The following is a 17,096-nucleotide window of genomic DNA, read 5'->3' on the forward strand; positions in this document are numbered from 1 at the left end:
AAAAGATTCTTTTTGTATAGTTTTGGATGCGCTTTCATTTTATGTTATCAAAAATGAATCTCAGTATTTGTACCCTTTTTTATGCTTTTTAATATTATGAATTTTGATTTTATAGTCATCTTGAAGTTTGTATTATTTTTATGAATTTTATTTTGAAAATAATATATGTTAGTTTTGATGATTCATTAAAAGTACTGATAATTTGGAATTATGCATAATTGATAATGGGTTTATAATTTTGAACTTTCCATATTATTTCAGGTGCTAAGTGATAATTTTCTGAAGTAACTTTGAATTTAAGAAACGGTGCACTTGTTATGGAACTATGTTGATTTCGAATGATTGAAATTCAATAACTACCAATTACATTGGAAACATTGCGTTTTAGGCACTATTTTTTTTTTGTTTTTAAACGTAAGTAATCCAGTATTTTTTATACTTTTCAACTCTTCTTGAATGTTGCATATAAAACACTACATCAGAAAATTTACAATAACATCTTAGTGTTTTTTAAATAATATTTTGATCTTTCTTCAAAATTGTATTGTTCATTTTAAATTTAAAAATATATGCTATTCCAAATAAAGAAATTCATATTCATGAATTTGTGAAATATATATATCTCCAAGTTATCAGTACTAATTATAAATATTGAGAGTTGGATTTTTAAAAAAAAAAAACTTTTGCTAGAAAAGAGAGTTTGTTGTGTGAATTTGCTTAAGATCAAGTGATAATTTTGATATATTTTGATGTTTGATTGCAAACTGTAAGAAAGTTTATTGATCATATTGCCAATTGTCTTGTGATTTTTTTTATAATATTGTTTACTTTTTCTATTTTTCTTTATAGCTTGAATATTTCAACATATTTGGTAAAATATAAATGTTTATCATGTAATGTTTAGTTTTTGCAGCTATCAATGCAATTGTTGTTGTGCTTGTATTTCTTCCAATTGTGTGAAATGGAGAAGGTCCTTTACTTGCTGTCATGTTAAAGTCTTTGAAAATTCAAGTTCACCTTTAAAATGTTGATGTTTTGCAATGATGCATTGTTCTATTCATTGAAGTTATATATGAAGTATCTCACCCTGTTAGAAGTTTTCTACTGAAGTTCTTAATGAATTTTAATACTTGTTTGAAAATAAATTTGAAGCACAAAATGCTGTGAAGTGTATTTTTTTTATGAGGGAGAACAGGGTGCAATGTCTCATTTCTTATTAATATTATTTTACACTTTCTATTTTAAATGTAATAAAAAAAAGTAAAAGTATGATGAATTTATATATATATATATATATATATATATATATATATATATATATATATATATATATATATACAGAGCATAGGTTAAGGACACATAAAAATTCTTTAGAGGTTGTTAGTGTGTTTTGTTTCTATGATTATGTAGAAAGTTCTTTATCTAGAGTCTTTAAATTTATTTATCCTTTTCTATTAAGAGATTTTAACTGCTAATTTCTAATGCATGACCTGGCATTTCATTTTCGAAGAAATCTAACATTCATTAAATATTTTATTAGTAATCCATCTTTTCAAAAAAAAAGTGGGGAGCTTTTGTTTCCTTAGAATGTCACATCTGATACAAAATTATTTCTGTTAGAAAAAGCATAATGCATTGAAAAAACAGTTTATATCGATCAAAACATGATTTTTTTAAAAAAAATTTAATATTTGAATTGAAGTTTACTTGCTTTTTTATCAACATCCAACACAGTATTTAATTTTATAAAAGTAGACTTGCCTAATCCACTATAGTTTAGTCAAATTGTATTTTAAATAATACATAACAATAATACAAAATAGCAAAAATATACATAATAGCAATTTTACTATTTTGAGTTGTTGATTTGGCAATTCAAAACTGACCTCAAAGTTTAAACTTCGATTTATTATCAGATAATGGCAGGCATGGGATCAAAATATTGAATTTCCATGTTTAAATGAAGAATTTTTTTCAAATAAATAATCTTGGCTTAAACAGTTGCAAGCATTGGAAACCTATAAAATGAACTATCTAATCTTTAAAATTCTAAAACTCAGTAGTAAAAAAAAAAAAAAAAAAAAGTGGACACTTTGAAATTCCACTTATGTATTTGGTACATTGGAGAGAATAATTGCTAAAAATTTCAGCCAACATAATTTTGATAAAATTCAATTTTTTTTTTTTTGAGAAAATATGGCTGTTAAAGATAACTACAAGTATTTAGGAATATATCAATCAGAATTCCCAGATTTGAATTTAAACCTATTTTTAAAATGGTATTCTCCGATTTCAAATGGAAATGATAAATTTTTCAGGAAAAAGTGATGAAAACTGAAATTGAAATTAACATTTTATTTTACTTATTAAATTTGAATGCATTTCTCGTCGACCATTTCACCTCGCGAAGTTTATTTTTTAATATTTTTCGAGAAACAGTTTCTGCAAAGTAAAAACTTTTTTTTTTTTTAAAGTTAACAGAATAGGGTATTTTTTCTTTTCAATCAGAAATCATCAGAATATCGTTTACACGTTTTACGATGAGTAAGCTTATTTCTATAAAGTGTAATTTTTCAATAAGGCAGATATCGATCTGGAAATTTTACCAATTATTTCCGTTTATGTAGCATCTACTGAAGTGAAATTTCTATCGAAATAAAAAAAAAAAATGAAACATATTAATTTTACACTTTTCTTAATGTTTACTCCTGGCCTAACACAGCAATTATAAAAGTAAAGATCAAGATTAAAAAAAATTGGTACAAATGTTTAGCATCCAAAATTTAGATCCGCTTGAAATTTGGAATCAAATTCCTCAAGGGATTGACCGTCTCTCAGTCTGCACGTTTGCTCAAATGTAATATGAAATAACTCCAAAAATACATTGACTTGAATAAATGGAAGCTGGTATCTGATCTTGTGACTCGTAGTTTTATGTAAAATTTTGTTTTCAATCAATCTGAAAAAAACACGTCTAAATGCATATTTGATTTTCTAATACTTTTATATTAGCCGCATATCAGCAATTAATTGCCAAATATCGCATGCTAAATTCAATAAAAACACTAGTTCAAGTTATATATTTACAGACCTGCCAAGTACTCCGATTTTTATCAGTTTACTCTGGTAATCCGAAAATTATCAGAAAACACCGATTTTTTAAAGTTTGACGGTTTTATTTTTGTTTTTCCCACTCTCCCTATGTAATTTGAATAATATGCTTGCCAAATGCAATTAAAAAAAATACTACTTTCGGTTTTGAAAAATTATCGTTTCCGATACTGAATGCGGTTTGCTTTTCGTCAGTCGCTAGACTTGCGCTTAGAAAACGGGCGCGCTCTCAATGCGGAGACATATCACTTCTCTGCAACGACGCGGATGTGAAGATCCTCCACGCTTTCCCTGCGAACGAAATCCTAACCAAACTGGATTCGACCAGATTATAGCCTGCTTTAGACAAGCTTGAAGCTGAATTTTTATTTTACCAAGCTACTGATTTACCTGATAAAGTGTTAAATCTAGAAACAATTGATGAGCAGTGGGCAGCATTAGCCAAAGAAACAGGACCACTAAATCAGTTGTTATACACAGATTAGGACAATGTATGCTGGGGATATTGACATTCCCACATAACAATGCTTCCTGCGAACTTATATTCAGTCTTGTTCGTAGAAACAAAACAGATTTTAGAAGTTCGATGATTCGATTGCTAAATCTCAGATTTCAAATGTTTGCTATTCTCAAAAATATGATAAAGATGTTTTTTTTTTAAAAAAAAAGCAAAATCTGCTACTACTGTTGCATTAAATAAATAAGTATTGGAATATTCATAGTTTTCTTTATTTCGTGTTTATATTTATTTTTAATGAAATTGATCTTTTTTATGAATCTAAAAATTTCTTAGAATAAATTTTCACTTTTTCCTTCAGAAAAAAAAAAAAAAAAATTGTAAATATTTCTATAAAAATATTTTTAACATGATTTGGAAATATCAATAAAAAGGTAAGTCTTTGTAATATCAATCAAAATTGAAATGTTTGGAAATTTATTAACTACAGTAAACTTCTTAAATAATACATAGTAAGAAAATTTACAGCTAAAGAACCAGTTTTTATATTTAAGAAGTAAAGTTATCTATGTGTGTACTTCATATATAAAATAATTTTAATTTGTTTATTGCTGTTGTTTATTTAAACATTCTTTGAGTTTCATTGCTTTAAAGAAATCTATGCCAAAACTGTGAAAATAAGGGAGTGCATGGGAATAACTAGTAAAAATTTGGTATCGTAGATTTGCTCCTATTTTTTCTTGTTTGCTCTTATTTTTCTAGTTTTGTGCTCCTAAATTTTTTTATGTGGGGTTGGCAGCTCTGTATTTATATTTATAACAGCGTATTGTTAATATATAAGGGCATGTTTTCTTTACTATTTTGAGAAAGACACATTTCTCATGAGTAAAAATAAAAATCTGAGCATCAACGGCATTGTCCAAAATCTTGAATTCTAGACTTAGGAGGGGAATAACTTCTTTATCGGTAAGTAGGCGAGAATGATTAAGGAAATCAAATGCCACTGAGGGTTTTTATTTATTTATTTAAGTATGATAAACAAACTTTTAGTTGTTTCGACCATGAACATGAAAAAAGATTACAAATTCAACAAATTTATCATCTTTTATTTTGAATTTCAGCTCTTACTATTGTGTCCATTGTTTCAGTAACTGCACGCTGTGTGTTTGGAAACAAACGTAGGACCGGCAAGAATGTGTATACTGTTCCGAAACAAATTCCTGCCCTGATTTTAATAATAAATCGAAGTTTGATCTCTCTATATAGTCGTTTAATCCTGTTGTATAGAGAACTAAAGCAAACTTTTCGAGGAAATATTATTAATGGTGCGTACCAAGATTAATTATCCCACACAGAAATGTATTTAAATAGCATTGTTCAATATATTCAGATATAACAGTGGGCATTTTCTTAGAAAGTGAATTAATTGCATTCGGTTATGAAAATATTTTCACGCCTTCATCAGAAAATCACCCATACCAATCCATTTCGCATTAGCTTGGTTCTATTGTAGGGGCATTTTAAATGTTACATTAAGTGTGCAGTGATTAATCAAAAATGATTCTGCCTAAGGTAAGTTGTTCAAAGTTATTAGGCCCTCTGAAACGGACTTCGGCAGTAGAATTAATATTTAAAAGTTCCAATCAATTAATTTAAAAAGTAGTGCTAAGTGAACTCTAATAAATTGTAGAATTTTGTTAAATCAGTACGCTTGAGACATAGGATTAACAAATGAGAAATGGGATGTATCTAAAGATTAACAACAGATGAATTAAAAAATGCTCCACAAAAATATACAAGATTGAGATGATAGAAATAAAAGGATAATGTGTGCGCCGAAATGACGCGTAAATGTGGTAAAGAACGATGATGAAGTTACATGTATGAATATAATTAGCATGGAGATAAAATGCGCCATTATTGAATGTTTAAAAAATGTACTACGGTTGCCAAGTTTCATGCTAATTTCACATGCATCAGCAAATACCTGTCATTTCAAGACACACTTGACTAATTAAAATATCAAAAAGGTTCAAATAATTATGTATTATTCAAGGTTCCTGATATTCAAGATTTCCTAATTACTGAAAATTATTGTATTAAGAAAAAATCAAAAATTACGTCCATGAGTTGTATGGTGAAAAAACCTCTTATCATGTTCAATAATTGATAAAGAAGATTTTTTTTCTACAAAAAAACATAAAGCACAGGCAACAACAGAAAAAATACAAAACAAAGTTTTTGTGTACAGCCGGAATGTACACCAAAACGGCATTTGCAGTAAACGTTAGCACAAAAGCAGCAGATAGGGTGTTTAGAGAGATATAAACTACTCTTTTTCTACTTGATTATTCTGTTGCTACTGGCGATAAGCGAGGATCGAACTCGCAACCTTATGGTTCGTAGCCGAGTAACAAGACCACTAGACAAAAGAAATTTCTCATGTCTCGTAGCTGTTATCTGGCTTATAAAGCGTCACCACATTACTCCCCCTTCAGTTCGTCGGAGGTGAGACGAACGATTTTTTGTCCTGTTTTTGCTGTTATTAGTGGTGATATATTGGCTGTTGCGCCTTATCCATTTTTTTTATTGGCTGATTATTTATCAGCTTCCTTTATTTATTGGCTGATTATTTATCAGCTGCATTTTTATTGGCTGACTATTTATCAGCTTCATTTTTTTTATTTATTTATTTCCGGTAGAGGGCACCACAACAGTTGTTTGAAGTTTGCGTATTTTCGTCATCGGGTCACCAATGTTGCTATTGGCGATAGGCGAGGATCGAACTCGCAACCTTTGGGTTCGTAGCCGAGTAACAAGACCACTAGACAAAAGAAATTTCTCATGTCTCGTAGCTGTTATCTGGCTTATAAAGCGTCACCACGTTACCCCCCCTTCAATTCCTTCAGCTGAACTTGGCTGGCTCCACTACTGATTTAACCTGTCTCTCAAGATTATTTACTTCCCTTTATTTACTTTGCTCTTCAGTAAAATTTTTATTAGTTTCTTTTATAATAATTACGCAAAAGGAAGTATTATAATCGTCAAAATATTTGATCGAGACGTGACAAATCTCTTCTACGTTTCAGATCTGCTTGAATTCGAAAACCCATTTTTGAAATTATATCCGTTGGTCAATGATAATACTTTCCCCTCAACAGCAACAAAAATCGTAAATGAAAGTAGACGTGTGGTATTGTACAATTGTGTTAAATTTTATATGAAAAATGATAGGAGGAAAGTTTTCTTTCTATTCATCCATTTCCGTACAAACATTGTATTTCAAACACACGATGAGATAGATAAATGAAATTTACTTGATCTATATCAAATTTTGCGGTACTTTTCCTTTAGCCGGGCGCAAATGTCGCCAATTGTGAATCAAACGCGAATTTGGTGTAAGAAATTTGGTGGAATTCTACATTATTTGGCGATTTTTCGCTTGCGCCCGTTAACGGAAAAGTACCAGTTTTGCTCCCAATAGATCAAAGAAAAGAGATCCAGAAAGCACTTTTAATTATTTTTAAGGTATATTGAAGTTAAATACTAAACACGTCTTAATATGCATCAGTATCTTTATTCTTACGGAGTCTACGAAACCGCCCATACCGTCGCCAACCATTTTGGTGAAATCTTGGCATCTTATGCATAATGGATTTAGGCGATCTTGGCGTAGTTTGAATATCGGGAAGTAAACCTACGAATGACAACAATTTGGCAAAATCTTAGGATCTTATGCATAATGGAGCTTGGTGATCTTTATGTTATCCAAGAATCTTTCGCGGGGAGTGGGGGTAAAATAAGGATATATATTTCAAGCATATGAAAAAATCGTTGAGAGAACACTCTTGGTAGCATTTAAAAAAATTATATAAAAAAACATTTGTTTTTTAAAAAACCCCATGTAAATTTTATTGAGCACAATTTCATAAAGTATTTACGTACAAAAATCTACGCTTACGAGCAAAAGCCAATTTATACTATTGCAACAATATATAAATAATTTTCAACTCTTAGATTATGGTTAGATGAAATCTTAAATATCTACTTTATACGGCGAATTTCATTGAAAGTAATTCGATTTCTCGTCTATGGATTTTTTTCAGTCTTACTTTATTACCCAAACTGCTTTTTAATACATATAAGATGAAACATTTCATTAGAGCAGCAAGACTTATTAGAATTAACTACAATGAAATTATAATAACTCACAAATGAATTACATGAGGAACAGAAATCGTAACGACTTAAAGATGCAATTGATATATGTAATCGTAAGTATAGAAGAACAGGATATATACTGCTTGGAAGAATGGATAATTTAAAAATTTCGTGAGATTATCAAATTGAAAAATTATTTTTAAAAGTATATTTGTGAATATATTCTCAAATCGTCATATCAATTGTTATACTTTTCGTATTTCAACATTAATTAGATAACTAAAAGTTACGATTGCAATGCAACATTAATTATTACAATAGAGAATTTATTGTGTTTTCCAGTTTATTTGAGAATGTACTTTATTATTTCTAATAAAATGAAAATATCTATTACTAATCAGTCTGCTTAAGATACGAAAGCAAATTCTGATATTTCTAAATAATATATATTTTTTTCTTTTCAGTTTCACATTGCAATTATATATAATAAAAACCGTCATCAAAAAGTCAAATTTTTCCATTGGAATGGAAATCAATTGATTCTTTCGTTGCATACGTACCTTCTTTCGTCCTTTGAACTTTTGTATTCATATTATTTTAAATTGTATCCAGAATTCAGATCTGAAGCGAATCTATTTTTAGAATTAAGGATATGTCAATTTGTATACTTTTTCATGTTCATTATTTTCGTCAGACTGATGCTCTGAATACAGACAGATGTAGTAAATAATAATGTCATAATTGTCAAGACAGAATGGTTCTGATAAAGATATCCATCCTTAGTTTTAGAATAAGTTCAAAAATAGAATATTCTTGTTTGCATATGTGAAAAATAGCATCAAAAATGAATACAACCAATCCTTTGTATCAAGGTAAGATTAAAATACAAAATTTGTTTTCGAATGTGCTTTGATCTAGGAACATTCTCAAAATGTCTGAAGAGTTTTTGACGATTTCTAGCTTCAGTATTTCTTACATTGCTCTGTACTTCCAATTTGATTGATAAGTTGTCTATAGAATTCCTAAACAAAAATTAAAATGATTATTTGCACGAAATCAAATTAAGGTAATTTTAAGAGAACTTTGATTAAAATAAAATCACGTATTTTCTCTCTATCTCTGTATGTATGTATATATATATATATATATATATATATAATGGTAAAACAAAATAAGGTGCAATGAATAGTACGACGGAAAATTCCAAGAGATTCAGTAATGAATAATAGCACTATATTCTACCTGGAAACTCGAATGCACAGTAACAAAACACAGCTAAAACGTACACAAGAGCAGAACATTCTGTAAACAGCAGCCCACTAGTAGATAGTCGCTATTAAATAATCGCAACAGGACAAAGTGTTCAGAGAACTAGATGGAGACTTCTCTTAACTACTCAGTTGGGCTCAACTCAACTGGATATGTTTTTTTTACTTGTCTACTCAATTGATACCATCTCTCGGAATTTTATAATGTTTTAATTTTTTTCCATCTATTATTACAGAGCAAAGAAGCATCCTGAACAAATATTGGAATTTGTATTTTAACACTAGGTTTACCATGAGTTGGCATAAACCTATTTCTACCAAAGGGGTCAAAATAATAAATATAAAAAATCAACTGACCAATCTATTATGAAGTTAAAGTAGAAAAAACTTTTATATTTTCTTCTTTCTTCTATTTTTTAAAACTTTTTTATTTATTGTTGAGGTGTGGTATGATGAGAAGACAGTTCCTCTTTGCTTATTTACTAAAAAAAGTGGGTATTTTCTAATCTAGGTCTTTAAGACTATTCTTCTACCATTCACCTTCTACCAAAACGGTGACTCACACGTCTTATCACTGACAACATATAATAACTTCTATCTGATTGACTTTCTGCTTCGTCTTCTTACTTCTTATATACACACATTTTATGAACACATACTTATTTGTATATTTATACTTATATCTATGTGCGTCTCTATCAAGCCGTTACATATTTAAATATAAATTAATGTATTCTCAACAATATTTATTCGAAAGGTCAAAATGATCCCTTCGGTAGGTATACTATATACTTTCCTCTGAAACTAAAAAAAGAGAAAAAATAATAATATTTATGATTTTATGTCTTATAAATGTAAGTAAAAATTAATTAAAATATTCTCATAAAATACGGCAATAATTTTCTTTCAGAAAATTAACGAAAAGTTTTCTCAGAGGGGTCAAAATGAGCCCTTGGTAAACCCAGTGTTAATGGATCTATCGCCAGAATTTTCGAAAATTAGTGATCTTTCAGTTTGTCGGCCAATCCGTTGCTAGACCGCGGTCAATGACTCACCATCATTTCGGAAACCATTATTATATCAGTAAAATTACCTTCATTAACCGAGATTTGCAGTAAATGAAGCAATATCACAAATTCTTGACAATATACATCATATCTAACATTGCAGGCAACACAGTGCTGTGGGATTTTAAAAACAAAATATCGAGTGGTAGAAAGAAAATGTGTTAGCAAAAGTTCACAATTTAAAATTATGACATATTTAAAGCAAATCTACAAAATTTGGTTGAGTATAATATGCCTGAAGAACTATTAATTATAGTTGAAATAGGAAAAAAATCAACAGAAATAAGAATCTTAATACGAATTGAAAGAACTCTTAAAGCATCATTGAATGAAGTACACATTTAATTATACGATCTTACCACAAGAAATTCTATTCATCAAAAAATAGCATTCATAACTTTTATAGAATGCAGTGATATATGTGAATGGCGAAAAACTATTTATCTGTCTTGACTGCCCCTTTCACTGGTTGCGAGCTTTTATTTCCAGAGAATTGACAGCTAATCCAATAAATGAATTTTTCTTGTTTTGAGGTATTCGTCTGATTGCTGTCGGCTACGTATAAGTTTTCGGCAATTGTTCCTCAAAAATTAATACGTATCAATGAAAGAAGTCTTATCGATTGCCAAATCTGGAAAGCTAACTTCTAGAAAAGAGATTTTGTGGAAAACGATTTTCTGGGTAATAAAGCGCCCAAATGAATTGGTATTGACCGTCACCTTGTCAGAGGAATCTCAATTTATCTTTGGAAAGAATACCGGATGGGGCATCGTTCTTCTAAAAATAGTATTAATAACTGAATCATTAATGAATTTGAAGGCAAATAAACAAAAGAGAAAAAGATATTACAGTTCCTTAGTATTAATTCGTTTTTTACCATGGCTCTGATGAATAGGGCAGCAAAAAGTTTTAAGTGGTCTCCTTTTAGATTGCTTAAGATTTGAAAGCAAAATAATTGAGAAAATCATTTTAACTTAAAACTTTTTTGTTTAATTTGAGGATTTGTTTCAAATTTAATATTTAAAATATATCGTTAATTTTTGTTTCATTTTATCTTTTATATTTCATATTATGAGACGTGTCAAACATTTCTAATAAAAATGGGAAATTTTTCTTCGAATCAGCAATTTCTTTATTCTTCGAGAAAATGCGAAATGGAAAACAAATCATTAAGACCTATTTTATTAAATAGAGTTAAAGAGAATTACGACATTCCAAGGTAATTTTTTATAAAAATGTTTCAATAACTGGTAAAAACAGTTTAATTGTCATAAAATGATTACCCAATTTTGGCGATAATAATATTTTGTTCGCCCAAAATATTTATATCAAAAACAAATTGGCAATTGATCAATTGGCAAGTCAGAACCACTTTATTAATTTCAACAATTCTTATTTCATATGAAAATAAGTGGCATGTATTTATGTTATCAATGACATCTCAACTAACATCCTATTTCAAGGGGAAAAAAACAAAAAAAAAACAAAACAAACAAAAAAACCACGAAAAATCTATATATTCTATGGGAAAAGCCATGACAGAATATAACAATGACTAAATAAAATATCTAATGCACTGTCTTTACCAGTTTTCAGTACCGTGAGTTCACTTGTTGAGAGTCCCCAGTCTCCTCAACTGGACCGATTTCGATACTTTTTTTCGCTAATTAATTTCGACACTTTTGAAATATAATTAACCACCCATCAGATAGCTTTATCATTATTATTCAAGAAAAATTTAGAATAGTACTTTTTGTTTAGATACGGTATATTTAATAAATATTGATCAACACGATTATAATAATTTTAACATGATGTACGCCGGCTCCTGTCCTAGGGGTAACGCGTCTTGCCCATAATCTGGGCATTCTGGGTTAGAGTCCTGGTTCGGGCAAGGTTTTTCTTCAACCTATTTTCTATCTGTGAGGTGTTTAAAAGAGCCCCTCCTGTAAAAGGGGTTGTGTAAGCGTTTTTCATATGAGCTAGAAGTCAGACTTCTGCCCTCAGGTGATCAAGGTCCTTTACCCTCAGAAGTTACTGCACCCTCTTTCCGTGGTAACGCGGACACGACATCATTATCAAATGATCATCCACAGGATTTCTCCACAAAAAATGTACAGTGAAATATTTTTTTTTTCAGTTCCTCCCGACAATGGAGAATAAAAGAAGGCAGACTACTAGTTATGGTGTGCCTAGGAGCCATGAACTTTTATATAAAATAAAAAACTATCGAAATGGGTTCAGTGATTGTAATATGTTTTCTATATAGAGAAACTACCGCGAAGTAAAGTGTTTTTCTATATCTCTCGAAAATGGAGAATAAAATTTGGTTGGCTATCTTTGATGACACATTTTAAGATTTTAATTGTCATATGAAATAAGAATTGACAAAATTGGAGCAGTGGTTAGGACAGAAAGATTGTTTCATTAGTTTTTTTTTAAATTTAGATAAGTATTTGAACTTTGACGAAAATATTTATTTGCCAAATCTGCAGCATAATCACAGAAAAAAAACTAAGTCATTTTGAATGTCATAAAATTGTTATAAATTTTTTCTTCAGCTACTAAATTAAATGAATAAATATGCAAACAGTTCCCATCAATATTTTTGGTAGCTATTATAATCAAATCTTGTTTAATAATGATTAAATTTTTTAAAGAATAACCAATATGAATTTAAAAAAAAAACTGTCCCATTTTTTTTCTTATAGATGTAATGTTCACTTTTTTTCTTGCTAGCTACTTCTATTTCTCTTATAGAAAAAAATATCTGAAGTAATCAAGCGAGTTACCATACAAAACTGTTTTAACACTTGATGGAAATACAAAGAGAGTTTCTGCGAAAAATTAGTGCAGCATTGAAAAATACTGAATAATGAAGTTAGTCCCCGCGAAAGAAGAATGCTCCCACGTTCTTCAAACAACCGGAAGAATAATGAAAGACAAATACTCCCTTTTTATATCTGAACATCTAGTTCGATGGAAAACTCATTTTAAGAGATGGATACGATATTGTGATGAATAAAAAGAGCGGAGGTGGAAATCACGAAGAATGTCTATTATTTAAGCTTTTCTTTCCAGAAATCGTATATATATATAAAAGAAATCACACCATTTTTATTTAGTCCTAGTAATGTTAATTAGATAAGGACGGAATTGGAAAAACAATTTTTTTTTTGTAATTAATATTATACAGTTTCTGCTTTTTGAAGTTTTGATTCGCTGGAATATCTAATTAATTAGTTCATTTATTTCATTCTTTATATAGATACAATTTTTTTTTCTCTTAAAGAATTTTCTCCAACTTTTTTTTAGCAGATATCACTGTTGATTTTTACATGATTATTTTTTTATTCAAATAACGTTAAAAAAAGTTGATTTATATTTTATTATAATTCTTGCTATTAATAGTTCCTTTGTTGAATGGTGAAAAATCTTTATAATTCATATATACTCAGAAATGCTTTGCAATTTCTATTGCTATTCTATTTAAGTTGCACATAAAACAGATTAGTATTTTTATATTAAGTGGTCGCATAATGGTTTCCAAAGTAACTTTATTTGCAAAATAAAACTTTGCATTAAAATTATTTTGTTTGTTCTCAATATAAAGAAGAACAATTTGTTGCTTTCAATTTTATTCTTATCGGCTGATATATCAAATATATTTGATCATATTTGAACCGTTGCAAGATTATATCGTTACTGTCAATCTTAATTCTATTGGGAAAATATATGGGATAGGAAATTTATGATGTAACGACCTAAAAACGGTTTTGTGCGCGCGTATGCATTTGTGAAAACATTACTTAGGTGTAGTTAGAAAAATGTTTCTGAGCTTAAATTCAAATTAAATATTTTAGTAAAAGTTCAATAGTTTTTACATTATTTTAAGTGAAGCAAATATAATGATTTTATTAAAATAATGTATAGGTAATGTAAAGGATATTTGGTTTTATAAAGACTATGTATATTGCGGATATCGTTTGTGATGTGTACTGCAAAATAAATGAAGGCGCCCAGGGAAAATACCCAGAGAACTAATTCTACGATCTTCATTCCAAAAAGAAAACTATTACTCATGTGAGCTTATGCAGTTTCCCAATATAGCATGATGACACATGGAATTTGGCAAAAAGAATCTGAAGATCTCGCTTTCAAACAGAAATTGAACTATCATTTTTGTGTCACCTAGGATCTTCGCATGGTCGCCAAATTGGTCAGAAAGTCGCCTAATGGTAACTATTTTATGGCCAAGGTCGAGAGTTATTGATCTGACACCTATTAAGAATATCTATTAATCTCTTATTCCAAGGTTGAGATAAAAACAGTAGGAAAGCAATGTTACAAATCCGCAACAGTATCATAAACGAGGCCACATCGGAAAAAAAAGAAGAAACAGTATAGTGCTTAAAATATCATATATGGGTTCATAAATTGTTTGCTGATGTGAATTTAAGAATTAGGAAATATTTTTGCCTTAAACGGGCTTAAAGAATTTTGTGATCTAGTTTAAAGGATATTTTTTTTAAATGGACCCATCAATCCATTAATAAAACTACAAAAGAATTTTAACTACAAAGTACTTCTTAAAGAATTTACTACATTTTTTCAAAGAAAAATATACTATAAAGAATTCTATTTTTGGTTTGTTAACCTTTAAAGGGCCATTTTTTATTAGTCATATTATGTTAAAATACTTTTAGGCTTAAAATTAGAATAAGAAAAAGGATTCATTTAGCTTATTAGATAAATTTAATTTGGTTAATTAATTAATTTGGTTGATTAATAATTCAGTAACAAATCAAGACACGTCATTTTGTGTGAGATAAAGAACTGGAGCATCTAAGTTTCTGTCTTTCTAAAAAAATTTGTCAGAACTTATGCCAACCTACATAAATTCATACGAAGATTGATAAATTTGGTGGGAAGCATACTTCCCACGGCCTTAGAGAGGGTTAAAGTTACTTCTTATCATTGTGCATTAGAAATGTTTAGATGATCCAAATACAGCAATTTTTCTTTTTACATTTCTGCTATTTTGGGCTTTTTCAATTAATGTTTAATATCTCATAAAGATATTAAATTTCTACATTTTTAATTTATTAAAAGAATGCTCATTAAAAATTAATACTTTAAATAAAGTAATATTTATTAAACATCGTAATAAAACTTAATTTTTTAAAAATATTTTCAAGTACTGCCTACTTTGTTATATAAATTCATTTTTTTTAAAACAAATCGTGTAGCCCTGAGAACTTTGTCCTCAGCTGTGATAAATTTAGAAATCGAGGAATTTCCTCTTTCTTCAAAGTGGATTGTATACATCTTTACTAACAATAAGGATGAATGTGTGTATGCATGCGTATGTGGGCTCAGGAATTAAAAATTAAACGAAATTTTGGGGGTTTTACATGATAATATTCAAAAACATTATTGCCCAAAAAATTAACTTAACACCGCTTCAAAATTTAAAAGCTATCTTTTTAATGATGTTATTTTGTCATTTGAATCTGTACAGGTTTTTGGCAATTTTTTTTTGCTTCTAATAACATAATTTGTCTCAGACACATTTTGGCGAATTTCTTTTGGCATTGAAAAGAATTCGCCAAAGGTGAATTTTTCATGGATAAAAATACATATATTGTTTAGAGTGTGAATTGCGAATGTTATTTGGATATGTTTCAATTGCAGTTTTTTCTACAACTGGCTGAAGATTCCATGAGTTTTTTTTTCCTGGAATCCTCAACCTCTGAAATTTAGGTGAGGGGGGGGGAGTCAGCTGATTTGTAGTCATGAGGTGTCAAACAGAATGTGTCATTTCTTCACTGAAACAGTCAAGTACGCTGATACCGAATGATGAATTTCTATATTTCTTAATTCAGGGTGATCCCGTTTTGTTCCTTTGGTTGTCCAGATCTTTTGATTTAACTTTGTCTTGTGACTTCTTCATTTAGAGGAGAGGGACTTCTTCATTTAAGATTTTGTTGCACGCCTACAATCAAAAACACTAGAAGAGCTCAGGGAATAGATCAGTGCTACAGCACATCCTATGAAAGGTCATTTTAATGACAATTGATGAGATCATGATACAAAATGTTTAAAACGAAATCAATTACCGCCTGAATATATATATATCATACGGCACAGAGAATACACATAGAATATTTGTAGAGAACCCATGAAACTTGAGTTTGAGGCTATTTCATGTATCGCTCATATTTCTACGTGTAATATTTTCGAATATATAATGATTTGAAAATGAATATTTATAGCAGCCCTGTATTTCGAAAAATAATGATTCAAGTTTTGCACTTTTTTTTAAAAAAAAAACTTTATAAAAGAGACTCTCAAAATAATTATATGCATTGAACGCCTCAAGGCTCTAAACTTGAAGTCTTGTTATAAAGTGATAGAATATCAGGAAAAGACATTTTCAGCTAATGGAAAATATTGAAATCACACACTTGCATCAGGCAAATCAGCATACTGATATTACCTTTTCTTTTCCTTCTTGCATTCATTTGATTTGACGTATGGTTCCAAAATATATATATTTGCAAGCTTGTTATCGAAAGATGTATCTAGTTTGATTTGTGATCCAGAGTGTGTCTGAAAGCGAAATTCTTTGTTGACTTATGAGAAGAACGCAAAAATTTATGTTTCTTCTTTTCATTTTTTATTTTTCTATAAATAATTCACCTAAAATCTTTTTGAACATTTATTCTTTAATTGAATTTTTATTTGTGTGAAAATTCAAAACTTCACATTTTTTGAAATTCTTTCAACTAAATTTGTAAATGAATTAAACTTTCAGACCGTTATTATTTTTTATTTGATGAATGTTTCCCTTTTAATTGAAAATTTCCTTTTTGATACAGAAGAAGAACCTCGATGTTTGCATCTTAATTAATATAGAAATCGACAAGAAAAATAATTGTTTTTATTTTGGAAAATAGCAAATAGTTCGTTATTTTATATGGCTGCATATGTGCTGAACATTATAAATTAACTTCATCTCAGGATCCCGCA

General features: G+C 29.1%; 1 protein-coding gene across 1 annotated transcript in view; it reads left to right on the forward strand.

Annotated features, from left to right (window-relative positions):
• LOC129981214 (protein O-mannosyl-transferase Tmtc3-like) overlaps window positions 1-1,151 on the forward strand; it is a 61,962-nt gene extending 60,811 nt beyond the window's left edge. Inside the window, exon 22 of the transcript XR_008785293.1 lies at window positions 262-1,151. The gene's annotated coding sequence lies outside the window, so the exon portion shown is untranslated. The remainder of the gene's footprint in view (window positions 1-261) is intronic.
• The last annotated feature ends 15,945 nt before the right edge of the window (window positions 1,152-17,096 follow it).

The sequence above is a fragment of the Argiope bruennichi genome, chromosome 8 (genome assembly GCF_947563725.1).
Source record: "Argiope bruennichi chromosome 8, qqArgBrue1.1, whole genome shotgun sequence".
Taxonomy (NCBI): domain Eukaryota; kingdom Metazoa; phylum Arthropoda; class Arachnida; order Araneae; family Araneidae; genus Argiope; species Argiope bruennichi.